General features: G+C 34.6%; 1 long non-coding RNA gene across 1 annotated transcript in view; it reads right to left on the bottom strand.

The window, feature by feature from the left end:
• Positions 1-8,381: 8,381 nt before the first annotated feature.
• Positions 8,382-13,674, bottom strand: part of LOC127073595 (uncharacterized) — a 72,562-nt gene continuing 67,269 nt past the window's right edge. The window contains exon 2 of the long non-coding RNA XR_007785804.1: positions 8,382-8,832. This is a non-coding gene — a long non-coding RNA (uncharacterized LOC127073595). The remainder of the gene's footprint in view (positions 8,833-13,674) is intronic.

The raw sequence follows: 13,674 nt of genomic DNA, 5'->3' as shown, positions 1-13,674 counted from the left end.
CATTTGACTTGGGACTTAGAAAATTTTCAAATATGTTTGATTTCCAAAATTTCCACCTCGACATTCATCATGATATAAGCTTTAAATGAATAAGTGTTCAACATGAAAGTTGTTCCCCTTGATCCCACCTTTCCTAAAAGCCCAATATCATCTCATTTGGCCAAAGTATGAAGGACTTGCGCATGGGTGTAAGTTAAAGGACCATTTGGATAATTTCAACTTCCATTTTTCATACACATTTTCATGGCCTTCTAACATGGTTTCAGCATGATTAACATTCAATTATGAATTATATCACATCATCTCATGGACCTAGCACACGCGCACGCAACCATGCAAAGGAGAATTTCAAAATTTGCCAAATTTGGAAGTGTGCAAAAATCAATCTCATGGCCTATAAATAAGACCCTCATTGCTCAGAAATAAGGACCTCATGCCAAAGCTTCGAATCAGAAATCCCAAACCCTCACCATTAAAGGATAAGCTTGAAGATTTTCTTTGAAAATCGAGTTTCAAATCTCCAACTGTTTTGAGATTGAAACTCCAAGAGTCCATCCCTTTCCTTGATCCATTTCACTTCTAACAAGCATCTGAAGCAAGGCCAAGCATAATTGAAAGCAAGATCGTACCAATCTGAAGCTCCATTGAAGGTGAATTTTTAGAATTTTCATCTCTTCGATTCTCCCTCAATTATTCACAATTCTTGTTAATTTTTGGTTATCTGAAGTCCTATCAATGTAGGCAAGAAGATTGAGTTGCTTTGAGATCAAATCAAAGCAACTCAGTTCATGGTCCTCAAAATTCAAATCCCTGTATCTTTTTATATACTTGGAATTGGACAAAATTGAGGTCAGATTCGTGCTCCTGAGCATTTTTCCTTTAAATTAGTGTATTCACTTTTCATTTTCCTTTGAGTTGAGCTTAGACCAGTCCGATGGTCCTCACCGGAGAAGATGACCGGAGCTAGGGCTCTGGTGGTGTGTTGGAAATGTTCCAACCATTTGATCTGGTCCATAGCTTCTTATCTCGTCCATCCAAATTGATTACCACGCATGTGGGGCAGTTGACTGAAGCATTGGTGAAATGCGCGTTTCTAACCATCTGATATGCCATCTCAATTAATGAGGGAGATCATATGGCTCTCCTTTTTTTGAATTTCTGATTATTTTATTTAATCCCTTACTTTTAATTAATTCATATTAATTTTATTTTTAATCCAAAAAATATGGGACTTTCACAAAAAAAATTCAAATATTTTCCTCTTTCATTTTCTGAATTAAAATTATTTTTTGGATTAATTTTGATGTTTTTCATGATTTAATTGTTTTTGTGCATATTTTTAATTGTTTAAAAATACTTCTGACTTTTCAAAAATTATTAATTTTTTTTCCAAGGTCCTTTGACCTTCTTTGACCTAGTATAAATCTCTTGGCTATTTATTTGGTGTTTTGAAGAGGTTTTAGGTTTTGGCCAATTTAAATTTAAATTTAATTCTTTTTAATTTGATTTTTATTTGATTAATTGAATTAAAATTGTGTTGAGCCATTTTTGTTGAATTTTGATGATTGACTATGTGCTTGGGCCTTGGTCAAGATTGATTTGACTTTTGTTGAATTAAAATCATTCGATTTAGGGGATTGATGAAATATACATTTCATCTCCCAAAATAAATGGATGATTTTAATTTGATAAAATTCCTCCCATGACCAATTTGTGTTTTTCTCATCTCCCATCCCTCTTCATATTCAATCCCGTTCTTTTCCATCCCTTCCATTTACCAATGTTATCTCAATATCCTAAGGCTAATCGGTTCATCAATAACTTTATGTTAGATAAACCAATACAAGTATGGATGAGATTAGGTCCATCCTTTGATCATTTTTCTTTTTGAGTGTGGTATGTTTTAGGAGTATGGTTCCTTATACCATATCTCTAACATGAATTAGCACCTAAAATTCTACTGCCCGGTCTCAGATAGTTGAGACTGCTATATAAGTCAAATTACGATTGCTTAACATAGAGCTAAATTTTAACCCTAAAGGCATAACATTCTAGTAAGTGGAATTGTAAGGTTCCCCCCTTTCATGGTATTGTGTGGAAACTTGGAATTTTTTCTTTCCTTTGGAAGATGTCTTGGTTCAAGGATCCATGCTTGTGAATAGAGGGTTGAGCGTTCTCCAAAGAATGACTTAATCAATTGAAAAGCAAAACACCACTAACATCTAATAAACTAACATTTGACTAACTTTTATTGTTATTGCTTTTAATTTCAATTCATTTACCTTGTGCACTTTAATTTCAAGTCATTTACCATTTACATATCATTTAAATTGTTTATGTTTATACCATTTTCACTTTGCTCATTTGAGCCACATATTGTGATTGTATGTATTTGTTTGTGTATCTTATTTGTGTTTGTGGTCTTAGGACCTTAAAATACTTAATAAACAACAAAAACCTTAAAAAATGTTTGTGTGGACTGCTGGATTTGATCTGAGCTTTTGGATTTAGAATTAGACAACATTCCCTATGCAAAAGCACTTGGCCAATGCTAACATTTTTGAAACCAAGTTATCATGATTTGAGCTTTCATCTGATGCAAGTATTTGGATCCACAGGAGTTCATTTGATATATGGTCTTGATGCAACTTTTATTTGGAGCTTGTGTCTAATGCTTTATTTTGAGCTAAGCAAGGAGTATGTCATCTGATACATGGGAAGATTAAGAAGAAGATTGAGGAGTTGCTTGCTTGGATGTGGCCATCTTTATTTGATGCCTTGCTCTTGATATTGCTATTTGATTGCTGATTACTGCTTGATTCAAAGTCCAAAGGGAAAGTGGGTTTTCTATATGACATTCTTGTCTGTTGGATTGCATCCCATTGGTCAGTTCTTTTCAATCCTTAACTTTTAAATTTTTGCTTAGGATTAGTCTCTTCATCTCCTCCCATTTCTTAAATTTCAAATCTCTCCCCCCTTTCAAAATCTTCTTTGCTTGTGATTTTTAAACTTAGACTTTATTGCAAATTAGAAACCTTGACCTTATTCCATTGCATTTTTACACTCTTTTCTTAATCAAACTTGTAAATGAACTTAACCATATTGACTTAAAAATTCAAAAGACATAAAGAACTAAGACTCATGCAAACTCTTTTAGGCCCTTTGTTCCTCTTTAAAATTAATCTTTTGTTAAAAGAAATTCACTCACTTTGAAATTGTTACCACGAACTACGAGGTTTTGATCCCTCATTTTTATATTGGTACGTAGGCATAAGTTCGAAGGTCTTGTCAAACACAAAAGTATAATCAATGAATTCTTTTCTCATCTCCAAACTCTATTTTTCTCAAACATCATTTTATACCGAAAACACATACACACATAAAGAAGGGGAGTACCTAGGATACTTTGGGTGCTAACACCTTCCCTCTGTGTAACCAACTCCCTTACCTGTAATCTCTGGCATTTTATTAGTTTTGATTTGAAAACTTCTTATCTTTGGGTTTTGTTCGTACTTTTCCCTTTTCCTTTGGAAATAATAAAAGCGCGGTGACGACTCTGGTTTTATTGACGTTAAGCTTATCCATAACTTAATGATCATGAATTTACCGCTACAGACGTCTCGCCAAAGCCGAATTGTAGTTGATTCCTCCTTGTGCACCAAAAAGGGGAACATTAGAGAACTCCCCATAACTATCAATAATCTCACCATCATCGTAAACAGAAGAATACCAAACTATGTTATCATTGGTGAGAGACATAAGTCTTTGGGACCACCTTAGACAATCCTTCTTTTCTGTGAAGATGGGAGACTGCGGCAAGTGGGAAATAAACCACTTGTACAGTAATGGTTGTCATACCCCGAAATTCGCTCTACCCCATACGACTTTCTGATCCATGGCCCTGTTACACTTACATGCATTTGTTCCATCACCATAATTGCATAAACATTCATACGCAAAGACATATTACACAAACTCAAGACATGGTGTTCACATCTAAAAAAAAATTGAGGTTTTTTTAGATAAAAATTCAAGAGAATGATGTGAAATAAAACAAAATAAATAAATAAAAATAAATAAGAAAAAAAATCATTTTTTGGCCCAGGTAACCGGTTACCTTGATTCAGGTAACCATTTATATCACCTTTTAAAAAACAGCTTCCAGGCCATTTTTGGCCTAAGTGAGCAGTTACATGACTTAGGTAACTGTTTACCTCAATGTAAAGGCAGGCTCCTCAGGCCATTTTTGGCCCAGGTAACCAGTCACATGATTCAGGTAACCGGTTAGCCTGCACAGAACAACATGAGTAACATTTTTTTACCCCAAATTGATCCTTTCTTTTTACCCACATACCCACTTTCTTTCCCTATAAATAGGGCATTATTTCCCCCTCATTTACCATGCTTTAAAGCCCCCAAAAGTTTTATCCTCACATCAATCAAACCCTATTCCTTAAACCTACAAAAACCAGTCTCTCCCAAAATCACCTCCCATAAATTTTTTATCCATTTCACTTTTTTCCTCAAAACCTTCCACTCTCTAACACTCACAACTCATCCCCTTCCCTAACTTTCCACCATAGACACTTTTGGGTAATGATTGTAGCTTAAACTTTTAAAAAATGTTGGTTCTGTTTTTGTATTAAAAATGATTGGTTGTTCTTGGTTGGTCTTTTGCGAGAGTTTAGAGTCAAGCTTGCAAAAAATGATTAAGTTTGATTTACACACTTTTTTTTGAGATTTTTTGCTCTTACTATCTTTTGTTCACCATTTTTAGTCAAACTTTGTTATTGTTATCATTTTATATTGTTGACTTGTGGTTACATTTTTTTGGTTGATTAGGTCTATTAGATCATGACCATGGTTGTTTAGAGTTTGATTAAATCTTCAATGTTTCAAACCTATTAATGATTGATCAATAGATCATTCATGATACTTTGAGGCATTGATAGGTTGCCTCTATTTCAACCATATTTGAGTCATTTGATGCATAGATGAAATCATGTTCTTTATATTAATGTGATAATCCATTTTCTTATTGTTATTTCACTAACCACTAACTACTAACTTCTAATATTTATATTATTGCACTTTATTTCCTTGCTATTTATTTGCTCACAATTTATTTTATTGTTCATTTTATTTCATGTACTTTATGTTTATGTCCATTATTATCTAACCATATATCATTTACATTAGGCTAATTTATTTACTCTCTTACTATATTGCTAAATGAAAAGAAGTAAAAAACAAAAGAAAGAAAACAAATCATAGTTTTTTTTAGTGATATAATCCTCTATTTTTTTTCAAAGTATTGATAGATGGACTTAGGGTATAACTTTCTTTATTACAAATCTATTGTTAGATGATTATTAATCATCTTTAATACTTTACATCAATGCTAAGTTATCCCTTAATATGCTATATTTTGAGTTTTTGACCTATGGATATATAGTCCTAAAAATATTCATTTTGCACATATTACTAATCACTAATTACACTTCACTAACTTTGTTTATCATTAATCTTTGTTATTGTGATTTTGGTATTATTAACTTGTTATTTATTTTATGTCATTTATCTTTACTAACCATTGTTATTGTGATGTTGTTATTATTTATCTTTTAATTTATTTTTATGCCACTACCTTGTAATTTACATTCAAGTGCTCATTATCATCATCATTGTACAAACTCATCATGCATGTTTATTTACTTGTTATTTATTTTATTGTCATCATACATTAAAAACAACAAAAAGATGATAAAATGATAAGACCAAAAAATTCACTCCACTCTTAATCAATTTGGACTTAGAGGATCTCATCCTAGGACCTTTGCTTGGAGGCCTTTCCCCATTACCTTTGTGATACTTTGTGAATGTTGGATTTTCATCCGTAACTTACATTCATGTTGTAAGAATGGCATCATGGCACCACCTTAGGGGACATGTTTGTAATACCCTTATCCTTTGTTTAGCTTAGGTCACTTCTGCACACACAAGACTTTCTCTTGGGCTACCTTACAATGAGACCCTTTACTTGCTTGTTTGGTTACTTTGCATGCATATTGCATTACCCAAATTTCATAATCAAATAAACAAACCCTTTATTCAACGTCAAGTGGCATTTTCATAATCAAATTCAAAAATACAATAAAATTACGATTATTATTATGCGCCACAAGCCTTAAGTGGTGGAGAATGAGTAAGAATGGAGTATTCATACCCTTACTCTGATTATTTTGGATGCAATACGCTTGACTTGTTGTCTAGAATAATCACCTCCTTCCATAGACTTTAGTACAATATAATCACAAATATTCTTTTCATAAAACCCTTATTCAAGGTAAAAATAATACCACTCATCAAACTCATTTTTGTGCCTTAGTGCATTAATCCTGAAAATCATTTTCTCAAAGGTAAAATCAACCAACACACAAGCATTTTCTACTCAGAACTATAGAGCTCTGATTCCTCATCCCCGAATGAGTGATACATAGGCACAAGGGCCCCAATCCTTGGCAAGCACTATAATAATAAAATACCCCATCCTCTTTTACACACATTTCTTTTTGAAAATAAAACAATGATAGATAAATCCCCATGTATATAAAACAACCCAAATGGTTCCCATGGAGTACCATGGACGTGAGGGGTGCTAATACCTTCCACTTGCGTAACCGATTTCCGAACCCAAATCTTGGTTGCAAGACCGATTCCTTATTCCCTTTTAATGCTTCTCGTCTATGTACCTTTTGAGGGTTTTATCTACTATTTCCCATCGCCTCTATGATAGAGGCTCACAAATAAAATTCGGTGGCTATTCTTCTGATCTTTCCTCCCTTTGGCATCTATTTACTCCCGGTTTCGTTATCGTGAAATCCCAATAGCGACAGCTGGCGACTCAGCTAAGGACTCGGTTTTTCCTAAGCAAGTCTAGCCTAGTTTGGGTTGTTTTTCTTTTACATACGTGGAGATTTATTTGTTATTTATTTTTTATGTATATATTGCTTTTGTTGCAAACCTATACATATTTTCTTTATTTTTCTGTTGGTCCGAAACCTTGGCTCACTGACGAAGAATTTTGGAGGTAATAATGATTGCAAAGAAAACCCTGTGTCAAAGACTCTTTACCCGAGTCTGAGAGCTTTCTTGAGATAGGAGAGGTTAAGTAGTATTGGTCTGCGAGGTACCTTCCTTGTTAGGGTCATACGAGAACCTCACTTAGTGGTAGATTCTCTTAAGGGGATTGATGACCATCGTGCTTTCAACGTAAGCATCTTTTCCTTTACTAGAGTCAGTGACCCTAAGACCCCTTTTAGAACCTTTAACTATAGCCAACCTAGACCGATGATCGTGTAGTATAGGCCACCGAGGTTCCTTCCTCGTAAGGGTCGATACGAAGATCTCACTTAGAGTATATTACTTTGATAAAGTAGTCAATTGGAAAGTAAATTGACATAAACGGCTGATAGTCAAGGAAGTCCATGACTCTAGGGGAAATGTCTTACACCCAATTTTTCATAAGCCCTAGATCACACAAAGTGAGAACCTCAGTTTATTAAGTAGTCATTATTAAACTCCATGCTTCGTCACAATGGCCCGAAACCATGAACTTATATGCCTAAAAACCTATGGAAATAATAAACCAATCATTCATTCATACATCCATTCATCATCAAAATAATAAGTGTAACGGGGTATTCGTTACCATTAGAGATATTGACTAAATCTAAGGTAAACCATACAAGTCGAGTCGCCACCGCACTTCTATTTATCCAAAGGAATTGTTAGAAAGCGAACAAAAACCTAAAAGTTTTATCAAATGAAAAACTAGTAAAAATGTCAGAGATCGGGGTAAGGGGGTTGGTTATGCAATGGGAAGGTTTTAAGCACCCAAAACATCCTAGGTACTCCTAGGGAGCCCTTTTCACATTTGTTGTAAGGTTGGTATTTTGTGAAAATTTTGTTTGTGCAAACATGACTGAAGAGATGAGAAGAGAATATACAAGTTATTTACATTTTGTGTTTGGATGGATAAACCCATTGCCTACGTACCATCTTAAAAAACATTAGGATCAAAACCTCGTAGTTCGGGGTAAAAATCTCAAAAATGAGTTGGTGAATTGATTGGTCCAAAAGCCTTAAGGTCTTTTGTTATCCAAGGGAGAAAAACTCAACCTAAAATCACAAATCCACCATGTGAGGATAGCTTCAACATGCTAGTGAGGGGTTAACCCTATAATAAGCATGGAAGACTCATTGTCCATCACTAAGGATATAGGTGAGTATTATATCTACCTCAAGGATAACTCAAACCTAATAGATAAAGGTTGTGAAAAATTTTGATTACGAAAATGGCCATTGAAACCACAAAAAGGTATTTGAATGAGTGGTATTTACCAATGAAAAGCATTTACAAAGTATGGTCAAAGTTGACTTAAAAGTTCAATTCAAAATAAGTGTTATGAAAAGAAGTTGGAAAATCAAAAACATAAGGCTTAGGTTTCTAATGTTTGAAAACAAATGTTAAATGTTTGCACAAAAGTTTTGGCTTGGGTTAGAGTGGAGGGAAGAAGAAGAAGGGCTAAAGTCCTAATCATACAAGAGATAAGGGATAAGAAACAAGACCACAAATGGAGTTCCTCTCTTGAGATCATATTGATGATCCAAGTAGCTCCCATCCTTTGGAATATGCAAGCAAAATAAGTGTAAGCTTAAGCAATCAACATAATCAAACAAGCTCTTGGAAAGTTCCTCAATGGCTTTTAGATCTCTCTCTCTTAGAAGCTCATGGCAATGGTTCCTCACTTAGGCTCAATGTTGGAATCCCTAGCACAAGAACACACACATTAAAAAGTTCTATCAAACAAATCAAGAATGAACAAGCAAGAGTTTAGAAATTGGTCCTTCCAAAGTTCTCTTTAGCATTTATAGCATTCTAAAGGCTCAATGCCTAGTTGCTCTTTGACTTTTATAGCACTCTAAAGGCCCAATGCCTAGTTTCTCTTTGACTCCAAATTTGCATAGGGGAAGTCCTAAAGTCTAAGTCCATTTTGTTCATTTCTTTGCATTTGGTCCACAACAATCAAAACAAAACACAAGCACAATGATATATACACAATTATATGCTCAAGTGAGCAAAAGGCAAATTGCATTAACATAAACATGTGCTCAAGTGAGCAAAGGAAAAAAGCAAATGAATAATATGTACAAGAATGGTAAATTGCATAAATGTAAAGAGCAAGAATTAAATGTTAATGGTTAATGGTTAGTGTTAGTAGTTAGTGTGCCATAAGGCAAATTTAGCGCTATGTTAAGCAATCGTAATTGGACTTATGTAGAAGTCACAACTATCTGAGGTCGGTCAATAATAATGTAGGCAACAATACAAGTTAGAGGTTTTAATTAGTGAATCAAACTCCAACAACCATGCTAAAAAGAAGATGAGAAATGATCTTGTATTGATTTAGGTCCTTTCATGATTTAGGAAGCAACCTATCCTTAATGCAAAGCCATTCACTTGATCCATGATCAAGATGAATTAGATTTGAATCAAGGAAGATTAAACCTCCCTAATCAATGCTAACCACCAATCTTTAACTCATTGATCAAAAAGAAAAAAGAAGAAGGAGAAGAAGATGAAGAATTAAAGTGCATTAAATGAAATGGAATAAGATAATCAACAAGCTATGACAAAAGATAGAGAAGATCAAGGTCAAACAATAGAAAACAGAAGCAAAATGAAGATTAGAAGTCAAGAAACAAATAAAATATTTTTGGCATTTTTAATATTTAAAATAAAACTTGAATTAAAATAATAAAGAAAGGTCAAACTTCAAATTCACTTCAAATCAACTTTGAAAAGTCCAAGTGAATTATCCCAAGTTCAACAAGGTCAAACAAAGTTTGACAAAAAATTTCAGCATTTTTAAAAGTCAGAAACTATTTTAAATAAATTAAAAATGCATAAAAATAACCTAATTGAACTAAAATCTCAAATAAATCTCAAATCAATTAATAAATTGATGAGAATATTTTTCATAGATCTATCATCATTCAAAGAGGTTGAGAAAATATTTTTGTATTTTTTGGATCTCAAAAACTATTTAAAATGAATTAAAAATAACCAAAAAAGAGAAAATTACTAAAAAATACCAAAAGATGAAATAAAAAATATTAAAAATCATTTTTAGAAAATAGAAATTAAAAGATAAATAATGCAATTGGTCCTATAATTTTTGGACCAATAATGAGAGAGATATGAATTTTAGAAATAAAATGGAATTAAGAAAATAAAATGGATTAATTCAGAAATAACAAAAATCCACACTCGTTGGTTTGAACTTCATTAAATGACGTGGAGGATCTAATGGCAATGGAATGAGCACACACCATGAACCTCAGTCAAATGAATAACACAAACAATAAAAAAAAGTCATAACATCCAATGGATCTGATCAGATCTGGAAGCATGATCCAACGACCCACATTAAAACTGGAAAACAGACGGTGGCCAGCGCCACCATCTTCTCCGGCTAGCTCCGGCGGAGATCAGAAATTGCAGAGAAATAAATGTGCATGAAAATGCTCGATCCAGGTACCAAACGAAAGGTGGAGTGATGTACATCACTCTTGTGCCACTCAATTCCACTCTAGATCTCTAGATTGAGAGAAATCAGAGATGGAAATTTTGTGGTGTTCAAGTGAACTTGCTTGATTTCAACAATTCAAAGCTCAGAATGATTGCCTCTATGAAGAGAACTTCAGACAACACAACAATAACAAGAAACAAGCAATGTATAATGAGATTCGAAGAAATCAAAATCTGAAGTAAACCTCTGAAATGGAGAGTTTGAGTGCACGATTTCTTGATGCTTAAGCTTGCAGTATGATCTATGGATGAAGGAGAAGAAGGCTAAGGAACTTTAGATCTGAAATTTCAATCGAGGAAATCAAAATTCAGATCTGAAATTTGAGAGAAAATTGAGATTGTTCCTTTGGTGTGGATGTGGGATTTCAGTTGCACAGCATGTAGGGCGCCTTAAGGTTGAGAAATTATGAAGCCAAAGCCTTGTATTTATAGATGGAGGGAGCTGCAAGCATCATCAAAATCGTGTGCATGGGAGAAGAGGGCCTCCATGCATGGGCCTGTACAGGCGCATGGAGGGCCCGATTCTAATTGGAATTGCAAGCTATACATCCCCAAATATGAATTGAACGTGCAGATTGTGTATTAATGGATCATGCATGGCAATTGGAATGATTTTCATAAAATGCACTATTTCATTGAAGCCTTCGAAAATGCCATGTACAAAATCAAAATGCAACCTTATGAGTAATGATTGGAAAGCTTATTGCATAAGGAACAAATGTCATGTTGATCAAAACTTCATTTGGGCCTTGGAAATTAATGAAAACTGAACTTGAAGTGTAGGGTGCAAAACATGCATATGTGAAATTTCCAAAATTGGCCAATGTTCAAGCCATTCTATCTCAATGATGTAAGCTCCAAATGACAAAATCTTCAACATGAAAGTTGTAGATATTTTCAAGGAAATCAATTTGGACTTAAAGTGTGCATCATTTGGATTTTTAATGAAGAAGTTATGGGCACTTTAAGCTGGACTTTTTCATATTTCAATGCATTTGGTCCAAAGTGACCTATAATGTTTTGCATTATCACATGTATTTCTTTTGAGATTTTGCAATTTTTCTCAAAATAAAATTTGAATTAGACATATTAAGATTTCCAATGCATTAAGTCTAACCTCAAAATCATGAAAGATGAAAGAGTTATGTCATTGGGAAGTTGACCCTAAATTAGGGTTTCAGTCAAAATGACCTATAATGTTTTGGAGTGGATGATGACCTTCCAAGCTTCAAATAAATTTTTGATGAACATGAAAGTTGTTCATATTGTCCTTAAAAACATTTTTTATCTTTGGGTCATCTCCATTTGACCAACACATAAAAAGTTAGGTCTCAGTGCATTTCAAAATAGTCAGATGAATTGACTGATCAACTTGTCAAGTCCACTCCTCATATCTTGATGAATTGATGATTGAGGACACTCAAATAAGTTGAAATATGCATGAAATGATTAATTAAAGAACTTCCCTTAATTGTATTTGACCATGGGCTGAGGTTGCTTCAAGAGCAAGACACAGTTGATGAACATATGAATTAGGGTTTCCTTGGGAAACAAGCCTCAAACCCCTTGACTTGCTTTGATCAAAATGATGAATTGAGATACTTGGGAGGCATATTTTATGGGTGAGAGCTTTGGGAACCATTTCCATGCTTGCTTTCATCTTCTCTTGACCATATCAATGCACATAGGGTCTCCTAGAAGCCTTTAGACCTTGTGACTGCTCAAGCTATAAACAAGAGATGTTAGTGACATATTTTTGTGCTTTTGGTTAGTAAATAAAATGAGAAAAGCAATAATATACAATTCAAGCATGCTTGGTGATCTCAAACCAAATCTCAAGAGATCCCACCCAAAGGCAAAGGGAACCAAGATGCTTATGATCCTTGAGGCAATGCAAATGCAATGTTATGATGCCATGAGGGATCTTAGGGTCAAAATTAGGGTCTTACAGATTCCCCTATTTAAGGTCATTCTAGCCGGAGATGTGAAGGTTAAAATCTTCGTCTCGACGAGGTAGAATGGGCTTAAATAATAACAAAGAGACGAATTTTGGTCCCTAAGAGACCTCATGATGCAGATGTATGTATGCAAAAAGGTAATACTCTATGGGGATATGTGTCCACAAAGAAGAAAAGAAATCCGGAGAAACTGACAACCCATATGAGTAATTCACTCCATGGGACAGAGACTCTAGGACTCTTATGGGGATAAGGAAGGAGATAAATTGCGTGAGCAGGCCACGACTTGGAATTTGCTGAGACACGAGAGGGATTCCATGAAAATAAATCAATGGAAGGACTCGAGCTGACTCAAAAATGCATGTATTGGGGAATATGCCAATACAACGGAACTATCCACAAAGGATACTTTGGATGAAAATCTGGACTCAAATGGGGAAAATCCACTAAGGGACTCCGCTGAGGAATGTCCTAACAGGACTCCCCTGGGGAAACACCAGGAATATGGTATTACCGGTTACTGGGTAATAAGCTCAAGGAGACATGTGGTCAAAACACCGATATGAGGGTGAAAGAATAACATGCTCGGGGAGAATGAATATCTAAGACCGGTATAAGGGTGAGAGATATCAAACATCCAAAATCATCTAAGGCAAACCTAAAAAGGTATATTTCAACTCAGGAGAAGCTGACTCCACAGGGGACAAAAAGTCATAATAGGGAGCAGAAGGGAAGGAACACCAGGGATACCGGTTACTGGGCATATAATAGGTGACCGACCAAGCGTGAATTGGGGAATATTTCCAAGAAACTCATCATCCAAAAGAGGGCTGAAAAGCAAACTCGATTATAGGATGGACATTCGACTCCAAAAAAGGGGATACAAATCTTACTCGATTGGGGAAGAGAAAAAGACTTCGACCAAAGAGTGCATGAGATATATTATCTATTACCGTCAGAACGTAGATAATATACTCGCATGGAAGATTATCCACAACTGATTACTGGGTTAATAAAGGATAAATCGACCGAAAGAAAAAGGGCATCAGGATACCAAATACT

The sequence above is a fragment of the Lathyrus oleraceus genome, chromosome 4 (assembly GCF_024323335.1).
Source record: "Lathyrus oleraceus cultivar Zhongwan6 chromosome 4, CAAS_Psat_ZW6_1.0, whole genome shotgun sequence".
NCBI lineage: Eukaryota > Viridiplantae > Streptophyta > Magnoliopsida > Fabales > Fabaceae > Lathyrus > Lathyrus oleraceus.
This window is presented reverse-complemented; position numbering and strand designations above follow the sequence as displayed.